At 37.0% G+C, this 18,390-nt stretch overlaps 1 long non-coding RNA gene across 3 annotated transcripts in view; it reads left to right on the top strand.

Annotated features, from left to right (window-relative positions):
• Positions 1-18,390, top strand: part of LOC123614779 (uncharacterized) — an 873,628-nt gene that overhangs the window by 767,717 nt on the left and 87,521 nt on the right. For 2 of the 3 annotated variants that reach the window (XR_012508318.1, XR_012508313.1), the window contains exon 8: positions 7,426-7,568. The exons of the other annotated variant lie outside the window; for it this stretch is intronic. This is a non-coding gene — a long non-coding RNA (uncharacterized LOC123614779). The remainder of the gene's footprint in view (positions 1-7,425; positions 7,569-18,390) is intronic. 3 annotated transcript variants of the gene reach the window in all.

Consider the following 18,390-nt stretch of genomic DNA (forward strand, 5'->3'; position numbering starts at 1 on the left):
CAGCCAACCATTTCCTTAATGGCTGTCAGCTCCTGCAAGGAATGTGGGAAGGGGCACTAAACAGCACAGTTACTTGCAAGATCCCCAAGGCCAGATGGGATTAGGCACCAGTGCCTCTAACTCTCTGTGTGGAATGGCAGCTCTGTTGCTGGGTCACTTGCTAAGGACAGAAAAGAAAAAGAAGTCTTTGAACAGTTCCATGGCACAAGGAAGCAAAGCTGTCAAGTACGAACAGAGCTGAAAATAGCACTTTGCAGATGCAGAAGTCACTGCTTGAAAATAAGAATCGTGGCTGTAGGCGGGTGACACAGCTGGGTGGTGAGCTGTCTTCACCCACAAACTGGAGTTACCTGCACACCAGACAGGCCAAGGCCATTTCATGCTTAGTCAAGGAAACTGGCCGGAAGGAACAGACAAGGTAAAATTTAAGAAGATGTAAGAGTCATAAAATACCTTAAGCATGAGAACAATTTTAGTTTCCCCAGGGATGTCTACATTCTAACCACATTTACATGTATTATGTAGACCTTAATTGAAGGAGGTCTTGAGCTAATCCATTATCACGCATTATCACTGGAGTAGGCATCTGAACCAGAGTCTTAGAAATGTTAAATTAACCTAAAACCAGATTGTCAGTTCTGTGAGGTACAAGCTTCATTTACTTGATCTATGAGAATGATTATGTGTTAGAACAGATGGGGGCCTGAGGGACTCTGGACTCCAGTCCTATCACTTTTTTTGAAGAAAAAGAAGAAGAAGATATTGAGAATTAGACTTGAAGTGACAGGGTAGGAAACAAACTGAAATTTCTGACCTAAGGATAGTGTCCACAGCCACTTCTGTGCCTGTAGTTACATTTTAAACTTCAGCCTTCCAAAACCAGTTTCTCTTTGCTAGTCTGACATTTTAAGAATCAGGTCTAGAAAGAAATGTTGCTTATAGTTAACATATAATATCATTGTGTTTATTTTATAAATATGTGTAAATATATATTATAATTATATGCAATTACATATCATATAATTTCAATTTTAATATAATGTGCTTTGGGGTTTTAAATATATGTCTATATACACACATACACACATTGGTGTGTGTGTGTGTGTGTGTGTGTACAGGACATGGGAGTCTCCAAAGCAATTTCAGGGGGTCCCTGAGGTCCTTCTGTTTGCAACATTACACTTACATGAGGCTAGGTTTCCTTCATGTCCATCAGTTAAAACAACATACACAACAGATTGAATTCAGAAGCAGGTATGAGAATCCAAAGAGATTTTCAAAAATGTAAGGCCATGCCACTCCATTTACTAAATATGTTATTTTGGAAATTATAGGTTTTTTCATAGAAATGTATGAGTTATGTCAATGTGCAATGGATTTTTATTATTTTAAAGAAATAAGTATTTTAAATTGTCTGATTTAGTATCTAATACAATAACCATCAATAGATGTAAGCCATAGAAACAAAACATCTTTGGGGTTCTCAATAATTGGTAACAATGTAAAGAGGTCTTGAGACCAAAAATTTTGAGACCCTCTGGGCTAACCAATAATCCATAAAGTGACTTAGAGAGTTCTGGATATGAGAGAGTCCTATACTAAATAGTCATCATCAAATCCTGGTTTTGGAGGGTTTGAGAGAGGCCAGCTAACAATACAGAATGCAGAAGACCCACCTGTCATTGGTCCTCCTTGCCCTGCATGTGAATACTGGTCTCCCATCTCTGCATTGCTGCAGCTGGGGTACCATTGTCAAGGAAGCTGATCTTCTTTGGGTCTGGCAAATATTTAAAGCTGGCTCACTCAGGGGCTCTTTTGCGGATTTTGCTGGAGATTTTCTGACTAAGCCTATCTATGACTCTCTTCATGTACACAGTGCATCTCCTTAAATTGGCCACTACCATTGCTTCCTCAACCTCCCATCACCCATTGGGGTCCCCTCAGGATTTAAAAAAAAAAAATCACTCTGGACTGAAATTTCTACTACAGTTTCCATGTTTATTCCCCTGTCATCAAAGTGCACTCACACCCCGCTATTACAGAAGGCTTCAGATACCATATGTGTGTGTATGTGTGCGAGGAGGCTAAAACTGCAATGGATCCTTCCAAAGAAAGTCTCTCTACTCTTTCAGCCTTTATGTTCTGCTTCTAAAAATCACAGTGTTCAAAGCCGTGTAACTAGTTTCTGGTTATCTAATTCGAAACTTTGCTTTTGATAAGAACCTCTTTTGGAATGACGCATCTATGATAGATTGATGCCTTAGTTGAAACTTTCCAATTTAAGGCCCTGTTGTACATCTTGATAATGAGCTTCTTCTAATTGAAGAAATCCACTTTCCTTTGCACCATGAAGCAGCTTTTTTACATTAAATGTCTTATGGCATTAAATGTAAGAATTATACTTAACATTATGACTCAGTAACACATAAGCGTAAATATTTATGGATTTACACAGATAAACACACACACTCACTTACACATCTAGAGTTTCTCAAAATCTTCTAATTTCCTCAAACTTTATTCTTACCACAACTTTTCTTAACCCTTATTATGATTATTCATTCTTCAACTCTTTTTTTTTTTTTCCCTTCTAATATAAATCTCTGTCTTTTGTCTCTTTCTACTGAGCCATTGCTTTGGCTTCAAGCCGCAGTAAAAAAATAAATCAGGAAAATTTTCCCCATCTTGGACCAAATCATAGTTACAAATATAATAGAGGATTTGCAGTGGGGGAGTGGAATTAATCTTTCCTTTGAGACTTCTGAGAGACCTTGTAGTCGAGGAGCCAGCCTGAAACAGCATATAAAAGAGTAAGTATTGAGAAACATTACTTTGAAACCTATAAAGAACCTTTAAAATGATACAATCTCCATTTTTTTTATCAGAGTAGGGAGTGGAGTTTGTCATCACATTTTCTTAGGTAGCCTGAAATAATAGCCATTAACTATTTTAAAGATCTAACTTTGAAAGAATTAGTCTGTCTATTATTCCCAACCATCTAAATTCTGCCTAAGTATTTTGATAATACATGATAATGTGTTTTCCAGGGAGTGAGAAAAAGTCTTCTGTGTCCAACGATGCACTAAAATAAATGACCCATGAAGGTCAGTATAAAGAAAAATCTCACCAACAAAGGACAAAAAATTCAGGAGGGACGAAAGTGGGACCCACCAAAGCCACTGTTCTTACTTCATGATTATCCCCACAACAGATTCTGCTTATGTGCAGGTGTGGGCAGGCAAGAACTGCCACATTTCCCCACAGCCTGCTCAGGCTCAATGGCTGTATTGTGATATGTTGGCATATCAACAGGTGGTAATTTCAATTGTTTTTCTAATGTATTAACTAAATTAAATTTAGTTAACTAAAAATTAACTAAAATTTTCTAATGTATTAACTGAAAGCTTCTGATAATTTTAATAGTTTTCAAAAGCTTTCATAAGTACCACAGACTTGGCTTAAACCACAGAAATTTATATTCTCACGATTTTGAGATTGAGATGCCAGCAGGTTGGTTTCTTCTGAGGACTCTCTTCCTGGCTTGTCGATGGCTGTGTCTTCTTGTGTCCTCACATGGTCTTCCCTCTGTGTCTCTCTATGCCCTAAGCTCTTCTTACAGTTGGTCGTACTGGGTTAGGACCCACCCTAAAGACCTCATTTTAACTTAATTACCCCTTTAAAGACCTTACTCCCAAATACATTCATATCCAAAAGTACAGGGGTTCAGTACTTCAACATATCAATTTTGTGGGGATACAGTTCAGCCTGTAACACTCCACCTTTAGTTACAGATTTCTACTCAGCTTTGCTCATAACCCCTACTTATCACAGGTGTTGACACCTGGATCATAATCTTTATTTCTTCCTCACTCCTGCCATCATCATGAATGTCTTCAAGATTTACGTGGACAATGACTCCATCCCAGTGATCACCAATGTACTTCACTTAAGCAGTTCACTTCTATTGTCAGCCCCCAATGGTAGCATTTGTATCCATTTCACAACTGCACTGTGACATTTCAGAGCCCACTGTGCAACCAAGGCTTTTCACTCTGCTGAGTCTCTCAAATATTATATTTTTACTCCTATTATTAACCCTCATTGTGATTATTCCCTTAACTCTTTTGCTCTTAAAATAAATCCCCTTCTTTTAATTCCTTCTCTACTGAGCCATTATTTTGTTTTTAAACCACAGGAAGAAATAAATCAGACAAAAATTTCCCATCTCTTCTTCCACATATGGGCTGTTGTAGATGTATTTGTTTCCTATTGCTGCATAATAAATTACCACAAATTTAGTACTTAAGAAACACAAATAATGAGTTTACAGCTTTCATGGGTCAGGCATCCAGGTAGGAATTAGCTCCTTCCTCTGCTAGGGTCTCACTGGACTGAACTTAAGGTGTCAGCCAGGACTGAAATCTCATCTGAGGCTCAGGGTTCTCTTCCAACCTTAGTAATTGAGGGAGGAGTTAATTTCCTTGTTGTTCTGTCTGATGGAAGTCCTTGCTCTTTCTGACTAGCTATCAGCTAGGATCTGCTCTCAGCACCTGGAGGCCTCCCTCTAGCCCTTTGCCTTGTGGCCCTCTTCTCTTCATCTTGTCAATTATCCATCTTTGATGCCAGCAGAAGACTGTCTCTCCATCGCTTCTTCTTTTAAAGGGCTGGCTTGATTAGGCCCACCGAGAATAAGTTTCCTTTTGTTTTAAACCAAAGTCAACTGATTAGTAACCTAATGGTGGGAATGCTATCTCAGCATATTCACTCATTTGGGATTTTACAGGGCATGTATATCAAAGGGTAGGAATCTCAGGGATTGTCTTAGAATTCTGCCTACCGTATGATGTCTGGAGAGCATCCTGTACCTATGCAACCACAGGCACTTCCAATGCATGATATCCAGACATCTATTATATCTGACCTTATTCACAATAAATTTGATGTCTTTGAGGACTGAATAAACATTTATTTAGCGTATTAACAAAGGGATGGGCATTGTCTTGTGATTCAGAAAAAACAGACATTTGTACTCTTGGTTTTCCTTCAAATCCTCTCCAGTTCTAGTACTAACATGACAACGTAATTGTACATCTTTAATAAAAAGAAAAAAATTGCCTCTTGAAATAATAAAATACATTTCATACCTTTTAAAATTATTTTTTATAGTTCATATAAGTTAGTTTGTATTTAAAGTAAGGAATATAAATATGAAAAACTTAGATCTTATTGTAAAATAATCATTGGAAAACTAGTGTTAGTATTTATAAATCATGTATGGGCTTGTTGTGTTTGTTCCAGTGAGAGAGAAGCAGTATACAGGCATCAACCAGTCTGTGAGAATTCATTACCCCTTCACACTCTTTTATAATTTATGTTTTGATTAACCTCACACAATTTTGTAATTTATGTTTTGAATACATACTCACACACACACACACACACACATAAATATATATATATACACACACTCCTGGACTGGACTGTTACTGGGGGCAAGATTGGTGTCTTATTCATCATTATCTTAGCACCGACATGGAGCTTACTAGTTGTTCATTGAATAAAAAAAAGTGAATTGACTAATGAGTAAGTAATTTAATGCACAGAACACTGAAAATAGGTTGCAAAGGGAAGTTACTTTCTTTGGTCATAATTTTCAACAGCATTTGGAAGTGTAGAAGGAGAATTCCAGTTAGTGCTAAAAATACAGATTGGAGACGCATCCACAAAGGGAGTTTTATTTTTATAAATTAGTGCTATTATAATTAATTTTGACCCATTTTACCCCCAAGTCTTCTGCAGAGATTACAACACATATTGTATGTTTTTGTATTCAAAGTTTTTATATTAATTTAGCTCCCTGTCTCCATTCTCTTACTTTTCTGATGTATAATACATGTCCATCTCGATGGAACATCATAAACCATCAGGACATTGCCCTGCTTCAAAGCCATAAAAAGTTCCTTCAAACTACCAAACGAAGGATTGAATATCCTGGTCCCATTTTACCTTTTATAGGTCAGTATGACAATTCATGCTACTAGTATTCTAATCCAATTGAAGACACCTTTGTTTCCTGATTATACTCTAAAAATATTTGTATGCATAACTTCCCATTCTGTTTTCTCGAATGAAAATGGCTTCCTTCATCACTGTATTTTGAAATTTTAACCTTTTTTAAGACGTAGCTCATATGTCACATTTTCCCTGAAGTCTCGTTAAACTTAAGAGCAAAAGGTGTTTTTCTTCTCTTTTAAAGCGTATTTTTTCAACTTTCTTATAGTACTTACTATTTGTTATCATGTACCATACTTCATTACACATTTTATAACTTTCCTATTGAGTAGAAAGCTTTTTTTTTTTAAGATCAGGATTTTTGTCTTTTGGGAGCCACTATTCTGTGAGGTGGCACAAAACAGATTCAATAATGTAGTTCTTCAGTGACAGTACACAGTAAACATTGATGGATTCTTTATGTACCTCATACTTTGCATCTCTATCCATTCAACATCACATACTATTATCTTTTGTTTTACAGGCAAGGCACAAAGTCATATATTAGTAACAGGAAAGAGATCTGTGTATTAACCTGTCAAGTTTCAAAACCCATGCACCCCTTACTAACTCAACTCCCACTGTAAACAGTGAAGAAACACTTTGATAAAATTTAAATGAATATTGAGGTTTTACTCCCTGAAAATTAAAATTTTGGTTTAGGTAGACTAATGCCTCTTTTTAACCAGATACGACAATCAGGTAGCAATAATGCTCCTTAATGTAACACTCAGTGATGATTCATTAATAAGTTCAATAGTTACTTAAATCTGTACAAATGTTGCAAGCTCAATTATAGGCAACCGTTTTAAAACCAATGAGTAATCAAGTGATTGTCCACTTGAAATATTGAACTAGAGACATTTCTGGAGAAAATAAACTTGGACTAATTGGACAAAGTATCATCTACAGTCAATTTAATCACTGTGTGACATAATAAGTATTTTCAATTTTATTCCATTGTTAATCTTGGCATTTGAAATGATGGTTTGGGGAGTGATTCAGTAAAGACTGTTTGCTCCAACACATCACAAATTTGTTATTTTAAATATTTCTAGTAAAAAATTGATAAGCTTTTGGGATCTAATAAGTTTGCAACTTCTTTAAAAAAAAAAAGAAACTGAAGATCTCAGTCTCAAATGAAGTACAATGGGTTTAATCATCTTCAATAATATTACTAAATATAGTTTTTTTTTTCTTATCTAACTCCTGCCAGAAACATAGAAAGGGACAACATGTCACTTACAAGGCACCTGGACTCTATCTTTCACCTACTAAGAAAAAAGGGAGCAAATACATAATCTTTATAGAAAATATACATTTAGAGTGCAACAACAATTTATTACTAAAAAAATCCTAAATTTGTATTTCTAGGAAAATGGAGCACTTCTCCCTATTCCTCCATTGACTACAACTAGAAAACTTGGACATACATATAAAACAAACAAAAAGGACTTTGAAAGGTACAGAGAAGTCAGGCAGCCTAGGAACATCAGGAACCAAGAGGTGACACCATGGTGAGTTTCTTGGATTTTCTTTTTGACTCATATATCCCAGATTTAGAGCTGAATGAGCCAGCAATCTGAACACCCCGATGAGATCAGGGGGAAAAAACCCCCAACAAAATCCTTTTCTCTCGAGCCAGAAGACTGGGAAATGGGTAGCCTAGCAAGGCGAAAAACAGAAAAATTACAGGCTCCACCACTGTTCCAGGGTGGAGCTGGGAGTCTGTACTTCCACCCTTACCAGGCTCTAGACATCCTAATACCCCCACCCAAGATGGTATCAGAGAGAGCTGGGTAGGGAGCTGGGATTTTCATTCCTACCTGGTGGTAACAAACAGCCCCTCCTTTGAGATGTCAGCGTACACCACATGTTGAGCCTGGGTTTCCATCCCCACCTGGTAGTAGTATGGAGCCCTTTCCATTCTCTACTAGGGTGATGTCAGAGGGAACCTAGAGAATCAGGATTTTTACCAGTGCCTGGTAGTAATAAAGCCAACCTGTCCCACTCACAGAAGTGCCAGTGGAGGCCACACAGAGTGCAGTAACAAGGCAATCCTATGCTTCCCAGTCAAGGAAGTCCCAGTAAACACCTAGTACTAGGGAGGCAGAACCCCCACCTTCACTCAGCTGTGATGAGGAGCCTCCCCTAGCAGGTGTAAATGGAGGCCTAGAGGGGAATGTGGACTTCTACCTCTACTGGTGATAAAGCTCTACCCCATTGTCCCCAGTCAGAGCAGTGTTAGAGGAAGCCAGTTAAAACAGAAAGCTTAATTAAGATTCAGTCTCGCAACAAAAAAAAAAGTCTAGATTTCAATTTTAAAAAATCACTCATGATAACAAGAATCAGGATGATCTTCAACTGAATCACAAAATATATCAATACACATCAATAACATGGTAACAAAAATATTAGAATTATAAATATCTTAAAGTAGCCATCGTAAAAATGCTTTCATAAGCAGTTATGAACACAATAAAAACACATGAGAGTATAGAAAGTCTCAGCAAAGAAAGTCTCAGCCAATAATAAATAGAAGATATAAAAAAACAAATGTAAATTTTAGAACTGTAAAAAAGAACTGAAATTAAAATTCAAAGAATGGGCTCTACAATAAAACAGAAGACAAAGAAAAAATAAATAAACTCAGAGATAGAATAAAAGTTACTTAAATCTGAACAACAGAGAGAATATAGACTGGGAGGAAAAACAAACAAAAAGATCTTCGCAGACTTGTGAGACTGTAAGTCCTAACATTTGTGTCATTAGCGTCCTGAAAGGAGAGGAGAAAGAGGGTTGGGCCAAAAATGTACTTAAAAAGAAATGGCTTAAAACTTTCCAAAGTTGGCAAAAACAATTAAACATACAGATTCAAGGAAATTGAGTTAATCTCAAACTGCATAAACCCAAGAAAGTCCAAAGACACATCATAGCCAGATTTCTAAAAACTAAAGACAAAAAGAAGAAAAAGAAGAAGACAAAGAAAGAGTAAGAAAATAAATTTTGAAACCAGCAAGAGAGAAATAATAATACCTTATCTGTATGGGAGACCGATTTTAATGACAGCCTTTTTTTTTTTAAATCAGAAACCATACAAATCAGAAAGAAAAGGTAAACATTTTTCAAGTACTGAAAGAAAAGAACTTTAAACATAGAATCTTTATCCAATGAAAGTATACTTCAAGAATAAAGAGAAAATCAGGCATTCTGAAAGGAAAACTAAGATAATTTGTCACTTGGCCAAACCTAAAAAAAGGGGATAAAGAAAGTTTACTAAACTAAAATCAAAATAAATGGAGTCTTGGAAACCAGGGATGTAGAAAGAACAATGCAAGAAGTAAACATATGAGTAAGTGCAATAAATCTCTCTACCTGTCCTGTGTCCCTAAGTTATGTTTGATTGAGAGAGTCAAATTCTAGCATAGTCTACTATGGTTCTAAATGTTTTTACACAATGACAACACTAGAAAAGCTCTACAAAAAAGATACACTAAAAATTACTGTGAAATTACTGTCAACAAATTGAAACTGAATTCTAAAATAAAATTCAGATAACCCATAGGAAATTAGAAAAATGAAAAACAGCACAAGCTGAAAACAAAAAATAGAATGGCAGGCTGAAGCCCTGATTTATTAATAACTACGTTAAATATAAATAGTCTGTATACATCAAATAAGAGACAGAGATTGGCAAAGTAGATTAAAAAGCACGACCCAACTCTCTGCTATCTGTGCAGAATTCACTTCAAATACATGATAGGTTGAAATTAAAAGGAGAGAAAAAGATATATAAGGCAAATATTAATCAAAAGAAAGCAAGAGTGGTTATACTAATATCAAATAAATCAGACATCAGAGCAAATAAGATTATGAGACAGAAGTGACATTCTATGATAAAAGGGCTAATTCACCAAATAGATGTAGTAATCCTAAACATGTATTCACCAAACAACAGAGCTATAAATCATGTAAAACAAAAAGCAATAGACTTTAAAGAAGAAATAGAAGAAATTAGCAATTCTTGTTGGAGATTTCAATATTGCTCTCTCAACAATAGTAGCAAACAAACAAACAAACAAAACCAAGGATTTAGTAGAAGAACTCAACAATATTATCAACCAAAAGTGTCTAATTGGTATCTTTAGAACACACCATCCAACAACAGCAGAATACACATTCTTCTCAAGTGCCTGTGAAACATTTACTAAAATAGCCCATATCCTGGGCCGTAAAACAAACCTCAACAAATTTTTATAAAGTGAAATCATACAGATTATATCATGCTAGAATCAAACCAGAAATAAGTAGTAGAAATATAATAGGGAAATCTCCAAACACCTGAGAACTAAAACATTTCTAGATGAACTGAACTGAACTTAGTAAAAATAAAATAGAGCATATAAATATTTGGGGAATACAGCTAAAGCAGTGCTGAGAGGGAAAATTATAGCACTAAATGCAGGTATTAGAAAAGACAAGAGTCTCAAATGGATAATTAAGCTCCCTCCTTGAAAATCTAGGAAACCAAGCAAACAAAAAAAAGGGCAAAATAAACCCAAAGCAAAGATACAGAGAAATTAGATCACTCATACATTTCTGGTGGGAATAACAAGTGTTACAGCCACTCTGGAAGACAGTTCAGCAGTTTCTTAATAAATTAAACATTGGACTACCAAACAACCCAGCAATTTCACTCCTGTGCATTTACTCCAGAGATATGAACACTTATGTTCACACAAAACTCTGTACATGAATGTTTATAGCAGCTTTATTTGTACCAGACCAAAATTGGAAAAACTCAGCTGTGCTTCCACTGGTGGAGAGTTAAACAGAACGTGGTTCATTCATACCATGGAATACTGCTCAGCAGTAAAAGCCAGTGATGCACTGGTACACCTGACGACTTGGATACGTCTCCACACTGGGTAATACACTGAGAAAAAAAGAATCAATCCCTATAGGTTATGCTCTATGTGATTCAATTTATGTAACACCCTTTAAATGGCAAAACTGTAGTAATAAGGAGCAGATTTGTGGTTGACAAAGTTTAAGGCCAGGAGAAAAACTGTAAATGACAATATGCCAGATCCTTGTGGTGATGGAAAATTGTTCATCTTGACAGTTCATTGTCAATGTCTTGATTGTGATCTTATTCTGTACACTTGGCTCTGGAACAACTCAGGTTTGAACTGCATGGGTCCACTTCTATGCGGATTTTTTCAATAAATACATACTACAGATCCATGATTGGTTGAATCCTGGGGTACAGAACCTCAGATAGGGAGGGCCGACTCTAAAGTTAGGTGTGGATTTCCTACTATGCAGGAACTGGGCACCCCTAACCCTTTCGGTTTGTTCAAGGGTCAACTGTAGTTTTAAAAAGTTACTATTGCGGGAAACCGGGAGAAGGTACATGGGATCTCTCTGTATTATTTCTTACAACTGCATGTAAGTCTATAATTACCTCGAAATGTCATTTTGCTTATTACCTCGAAATGTCATTTTGCTTAAAGAAACACCATACTTAGTTGGTTCTTTCAGACACTGACCAACAGTAAAGGGATCAAAAGATGTTTAAGTGTGAGTAACAGAGTAAGGCTGTCTCTGAATTATACGAGAATTCCAGGTGAAAGTCATTGGTCAACTTAGGAAAGCAGCTTTTCAGCAGTTGAGTGATGTTTTGGTGATATTTGTTTGGTTAGAGGATCCAGGAACACTCAAATTCTGTTTGGATGATCACTCCTCATCACCCTAGAGTTCCCGAAGGAACTACCCATGCATAGAAAACCCAGGGCAAAGATGCCATTTTACCCAGAAGCAAAGTGCTTGATACCTCCCCATGCAGAGCTCAGGCAAATCTGGGAAGGAGAATAGGGATTAGCAGGAGGTTTACTAAGTGGGGCCTCTCTCCTAATCCTGAAATTAGATTTCGGGGCCATTCTCACTTTAGTTAAACTCTAAAGCGATGATGAGCGCATGCAAGGAACTGTGAACCCCTGGAGAGGACGAGGCAGGGAGAAGAAGGCAAGAAAGTGATCTTTAAATGACCAGTGATCCTGCCTTCAGTGAACATGACCAATGTCTGGTTTAGTTAGATTAATGGCCACTCATCCAGGGGAAAAAGCCAGGTAGTAGGTATGGTGAGAGTTCCTGTAGAGCTGTTTGGCTCTTGACAATCAAATTTGGAATGATTTGACTGGAATTTTCACTTACAATCCAAGAATTTTGCATCGATTAGACAAAATGATAAAGGAAGAATTAAAACATCTAAAGTCTGTTTTCTCTTCCATGACCCAATTACTGTAGTGCATACTGGTAATTTGGAGCTTCTCCTCATCCTGATGTCTTGTTATCTGGGAGCAATACACTATACAAGGAGCAATCAGATTACTGAAGCATCTACATTGGAGGGCAGAGTACAGTGGTACAGTTCTTGAACAGAGTTCATTGGAGCAGTTCAGGTACTCAGGGCATGTCCAGGGGTAGTGATTCCAAAGGCAAGCAGGTGTCTTAAAGAGACATGCTTGAGAATTCATCTCATCTGTGCTTGTCTCCTTCTGTCTCTGCCCATTCTGAAAGCTATTCTCCAGACTACCCTTTGATATTTTTACCATCCCATGGTAGCTAAATGATTTTACTCTGTGTAGGTTATCCTGAGATGTTTTTGTTGTTCATAACCAATAACACTGGCAGGTACTGTTAAAGACAGGACAGGCAATGGATGCTCAAAGAATTTGGAATTAGTTATCTTATTTAGGTAGGAAGCTAAACAAAAACCAGCTGGTTTTCAGGAATATGATTCTGGCAGACTATAAAATGAAAGGCTGGATTTTCTAATTAAATTATCAGCTGTGTTCTCCCAGAATAAAGCATCCTTTGAAAGCAAGGCTTTATAAAGTCAGGCTTCTGCTTTGGAACAGTAAGAATAAAAAGAGGAATTTCAGAACAAAGGAGTCATTTAACTACTTTTCAGGACAACAGACAGCTTTTAAAAAGAGAATGGCGAGCTCAAAATTCTTAATGCACATCATGAAATCCCTGTATTTTCTGTTATCACGTTAGAGCGATAGTTGTAGCCTTGGTAGCCAAGAATCAAACACAAAATTTATATCTTAGTCTGCTCAATTATAACACTTATTGAATTCAGTTTAATCACCAGATCTCTTCTGGGAAAGTTAGAGCTTTGAAGAGAATTGGGCATGAGGCTAAGAGCCGGTATTAGGCCCGTATTGAAAGATTCAGAGGACATTGTGTATCCTGAGCCCCAAACCCACAGTACCTCCTTACCATTTAAATCGGTCCTTCTTCCCTTGGTTTTGACTGTTTCTCCTTGCTTGTAAATGCTGCAACTCCCTCACCTGAAGTTATTTCTTTAAAAAAAATTATCTTCATTCCCTATCCCTTATATTTTATCATTTCTAGATTTTTAATTTTTATCTATTTAATTTGTAGGCAAGTTAAGACATATAATATCCTGAATAATTATGCTAGTTCTAACAGCTGGAAATATTTGATCATACAGTTTGTTGACCAAAACCCAAAGTCAACAATAATATATACCAAATGAAGTTGGAATAAGGTATTTGTCTTGGTATAATGGAATTCTAAGATTTAGTGGTTAGAAATACTAGAGAATATTTATCATTTGTGATCTACTCTTTTACTATATTCCCCATGAAGGCCCAGAAAAGGCAATGAGGTACATGCCAAAAGCTTTGAAAAGTGCTTTAATAGCTGTTTATTGCCTTTTTTTTTTTTTTTTTTTTTTAACAAGCACTTTACTCTAGTGGGAGAAGATGCAGTTGAAATGAGTTTCCTGGTAGGAATCAGGGGCAAAGTGGTCATGGTTGCAGTGAGATGAAGAAAGTAATTGTGATAATTAAAATGGTCTGAGATTTTTGATGGTAGCTAATTGGTTATGGAGTTTCATAGAATCACAATACATGCACAGTACACTAAAGTTTATATTTAGGGTAGGTCAGACTGTGAAAAATGTACCAAACACACACATACACACCCCTCAAACATATACTCAAATATATAACAGCTCAACACCTTGAAATTTTTTTTTTCTCAAATAACAATTCAAAGTGGTTCCAAGCTGGAGACTGAAGGGAGAACATGGGTACCATAAAACCATTCAGTGATCCAGGCTGATGGTCCCCCTGCCAGCCTCAACATGCAGTTTCCATGGGGGAGCCTGGGTTACTCTGGAAGGGAAAAGAATATGAAGGTGTCCATGTGAGAGTTTTTATGGGCCAGACCTACGAGTGGCGGACATCATTTAAGATAACATTCAGTTGGCTTAGAATTCAGTCACGTAGCAGTTGCAGGGAAAGCTGGAACCGTAACCTTGCTGTGGTCCAGGGGAGAAGAGGAAGGCTATTTTTGTAAACAGCAGTTTAAAAAAGCTTCATGCGAGAAGCCTGACTAGAACCACAGTGTTAGACTGTTGTAGCCGTTCATCCCAATTCTCGTATCTGAAGCCCAAAGTCTTTTACACTAACAGGAAGCCAGACTCTTGGAAAATAGTCTGAAATCACATCAAATATATGCTTGGTGAATATTTTTCCTATCCTTCCTTAGAGATCGGTAACCATTTTCAAAGGAAATGTACTGGGAAATAAGAAACATCCAAACCATTTGGAAATTATTGACTACCACCTGTGAACTAACAGAATACCTAAACCTATAGGAGGCTGATGGTCACAGTTTTGTTTTTTTTTTTTTCTCCATAGTTTTCAGAACATTGAGATGAGAATCACAATAGATGGAGAGAAAAAAAGGATATTAATTAGAGATAAACTATTGGGTAGTTCCCTATGGGTGTGAGTATATATAAGACAAAGGAGTCTTACATTAGAGTCTAGAATTCTTTTTTGAAATAATTGTGAGAAGAGGAGTATTGTGGATATTGAGCAACTAAAGGAGCATATTCCAGTGAGCATTTATTTTAGTCTGCCCAGCATCCAAATGTCCTTCTTATTTGATATGGACCCCAAGCAAGTTTAATGGCAAGACCCTGCTTTCCACAATGGAAGTCAGAAGAGGGGAAACAATTGTAGAGTTCTCCAGTAGTTGTGGTGGGACTGCGTGACCCAGGCTCAGTGCATCAGATGCTCTAGCATAGGATTTTGAATCTTGAGGGTTTGATATGAGGTTCAGAGGAAAGTTTAAAATTATTCATGCTCTAGGGTACTTAGCAGTAGAAGTATAAAGTTGTACATGAAACATACAATGTTATAAAGCAATGTTGCCTCAATTAAAAAAAAACTATTCAACGAGCACCCATGGTACAGTCAAGAGCCTGTTAGTTTGGTTAGAGCTATTAGAGACTGCTTCTGATGTGATTTCACTGTGTATTTCTGTCTTCATTTTCTGACTTTGGTTCCCCAATACTTTTGTTAATACTATGAGTGCTTCAATAGTCCTTAAATACATTTCTTTTTTTGTTTAAATTGACCATATATAGTTTCTGTTTCTTAATACTAAGTCCCATTAAAGCAAAAATAGCAACAAAGATGTTTACTCCTTAGTCAGGTTGAAAGAATGAATTGGAAAACATGTTTCAGAAGGAAGAATGTTACTAAAGAAGATTACCAAGTAATATTAATATTTTGAAAAACCAGTATGATTGGTGATACATGGAAGAAAGTAAAAAAAAAATTGAGATTCCTGTTAATAAATATTATGAAGAAAACAAATGGACACAATCCATTATTTTAACTTAGCTCAAAATATCTATATATTTACCTTTTGGCAGGCACCCTGCTAGGCACATACATATACACACACATATATATATATGACTTATGCTAACACTGTTTTAAAGTTGGACAGATGACTGGTAGTTTTGCAACTTCTTACAACAATCTGGGTGATAATGGTGTCAAGAGCATGATCTGAGCTCAGAATCTGCCTTTTTTTTTGTATAAAATTTTAGAAAACTCCAAAAATGAGATATTTTGCCACAACGACTAAGGTGGTGGACTGACTGCATTGACTATCCCCAATAATAATCTCTGCATATCCTTCGAAATAACATTTTTCAGCAACTTTTATCAAAAGATGAAGCCTTAGATCTAGGCTGACCCTATCATTTGTGTTGACCTATAAAATATGGCAAAAATGACACTGCATGATTCATTTTAGTCATATCACTAGTCATTTAGGTTGAGTCGTTAATCTTGTCCAAACCTAGGTCAAGAGACATTGCACATATTTTTTCTCCCTTGAACCGTTGTGACTACTTGATGGAGCCTCCTTGTCCTTGAGATGAGACATCCCAGCTGAGGCTGCCTTAGACCAGCTAGACTAACCCCCAGCTCCTCTCCACCTGACCACAAGCATATGAGTGAGCCCCGCCTAGAGCTGCCAAGTTCAGCCCAAATCAGACCACTTAGCCAACTCACAAATTCATGAGAAATAATAAATGATGCTTATTTTAAGCTTCTAAGTTTTGCTTACACAGTAACAGTTAACTAATACAAGCAGTAATATTTAGTATTCATAAGTGTTCTTAAAGCATTAATATGCCTGTTGGATCAACAAAGCAAATTTATGGCCTCTGCAATCTGCATGATGTGAATTAAGCACCTTGAGTTTTTTGACAGTCTATGGGAAATATCTATACTTCCATAATATTGTGATTAATCAAAACTAATTTAAGTAGCCTGACTAGTTTAGAGAATTAGGATTTTTCATATTTCCAATAATTAAATCAAAAGATCTATATAGGATAAGTCTTCTTGGGTTGGGATCAGAGGAAGGAGAGCATATGCAGTCCATCCAACAACAGAAATATCAGTAAGTGTGAATATTTATTGCGTGCTTACCCTGCGCCAGGCTTTATGCTAAGTACTTAGTTTTCATTCTCATTTTTAACCCTGGGTGACACTCAGACTATTTTCTACAGGGAATCCATACATCCACTGTGTCTAGTCTGATTAAAGGTAAGCCCACGGAGCGTGAGCTGTCACAGCTCATCAGAGTCCGTTTGCAGACTGCCAGTACCCAGAGCTGGTCTGGGATTTAGCAGCAGCTGCTGTGGCTGCACCTGTGAAGTGGAAACTCAGCACCTAGGAGTAATGTCAGCAGGATGGAGCTTCTGCAGGGAATTGTGCATGGAGGCGGTAGTATGGAGATTTCTGGAGTCCATTAAAGGGGTGTTCGGTTTTCCAAAAGCCCAGAGAATCAGCTTCAGGAAAGACATTCACATGAACGGCTTCTTTCTAGATCTGGGGACTGAATGATTGCTTAATGAAGTCCCAAACTAAGGCAAATGGCCACTGGAGGAAGCAGTTGCCCCTGTAAGACAGAGGTTCATGGTATTCACGGTTATCTTCTTCAGAATCATCTGGGGAACAAGTTTTAAAGTGCAGGTGACTGAGCCCAATCCCTGCAGTTTCTATTTAGTGGATCTGAGATTGGGCTCAAGAATTTGTATTTTTAATAAGTACCTTCCTTGAGCTTTATAGTTAAGCGAATTTGGGAAATGCTGCTGATGTAGGGATTCAAGCATCAAGCTCTCTTGCAGCAGGCAGCAAGGAAGGACATAACTAAGAAGTGGGTTTGCAAGGCTGAAGCAGTGTGACCGTAGGCAAAACTGAACAGACTAGAAAGAGGGGACTGTGTGAAACAAGCAGCAAGTTTTCCTAGGCTAAGGGGTCCTGAGAAACAACTGATCTTGTACTTCCCTGTGTGGCCTAAGTTAATGATTCATTCATTCATTCATTCATTCATTCTTTATATACTGAGTGTTACTGTGGATCAGGCACTGGTTTGGGTTTGCCAAACTAAATGTTTTGTTATAAATTACCCAATCCTGAAGGGTGTCACAGTCTAACAAGAGGGATAGACACATAAATGGTAATTAAAAAGCTCATGGTTTTGGTGTTGTCACAGAAGTAGAAACAAAATGAGATGGAAGTAGAAAATGGAGTAATTTACTGAAAGGAGAGGTCTGGAAGGACTTCAGTAGGACTTGATCTTGAAGGATGAATAAGAGTTTTCACAAAGCAAAGGGGATGAAGGGCATCTCAGGCAGAGGGAACAGTATGTGCAAAGGCATTAAAAGAATCAGATATTTCAAGTGGAGTGATAATAAAACACATTGTGGCTAGAGGGCAGAGTCCAAGGGGCCGGGGAGTGTAGTAACCAAGGAAAGTGGGGTCAGGTAGTGAAAGTATCTTTGTAATTTTATGCTAAGAAATTTGGAAATTATCAAGAACTCTATGAAGAGTCAATTCAGCCATCAGGTGTTTTTTTTAACAGGAAAATAATTCTCAGATTTATTTTTAAGAATATTTCCTGTATTTAATGCAACACGTGCACCAT

The sequence above is a fragment of the Camelus bactrianus genome, chromosome 1 (assembly GCF_048773025.1).
Source record: "Camelus bactrianus isolate YW-2024 breed Bactrian camel chromosome 1, ASM4877302v1, whole genome shotgun sequence".
NCBI lineage: Eukaryota > Metazoa > Chordata > Mammalia > Artiodactyla > Camelidae > Camelus > Camelus bactrianus.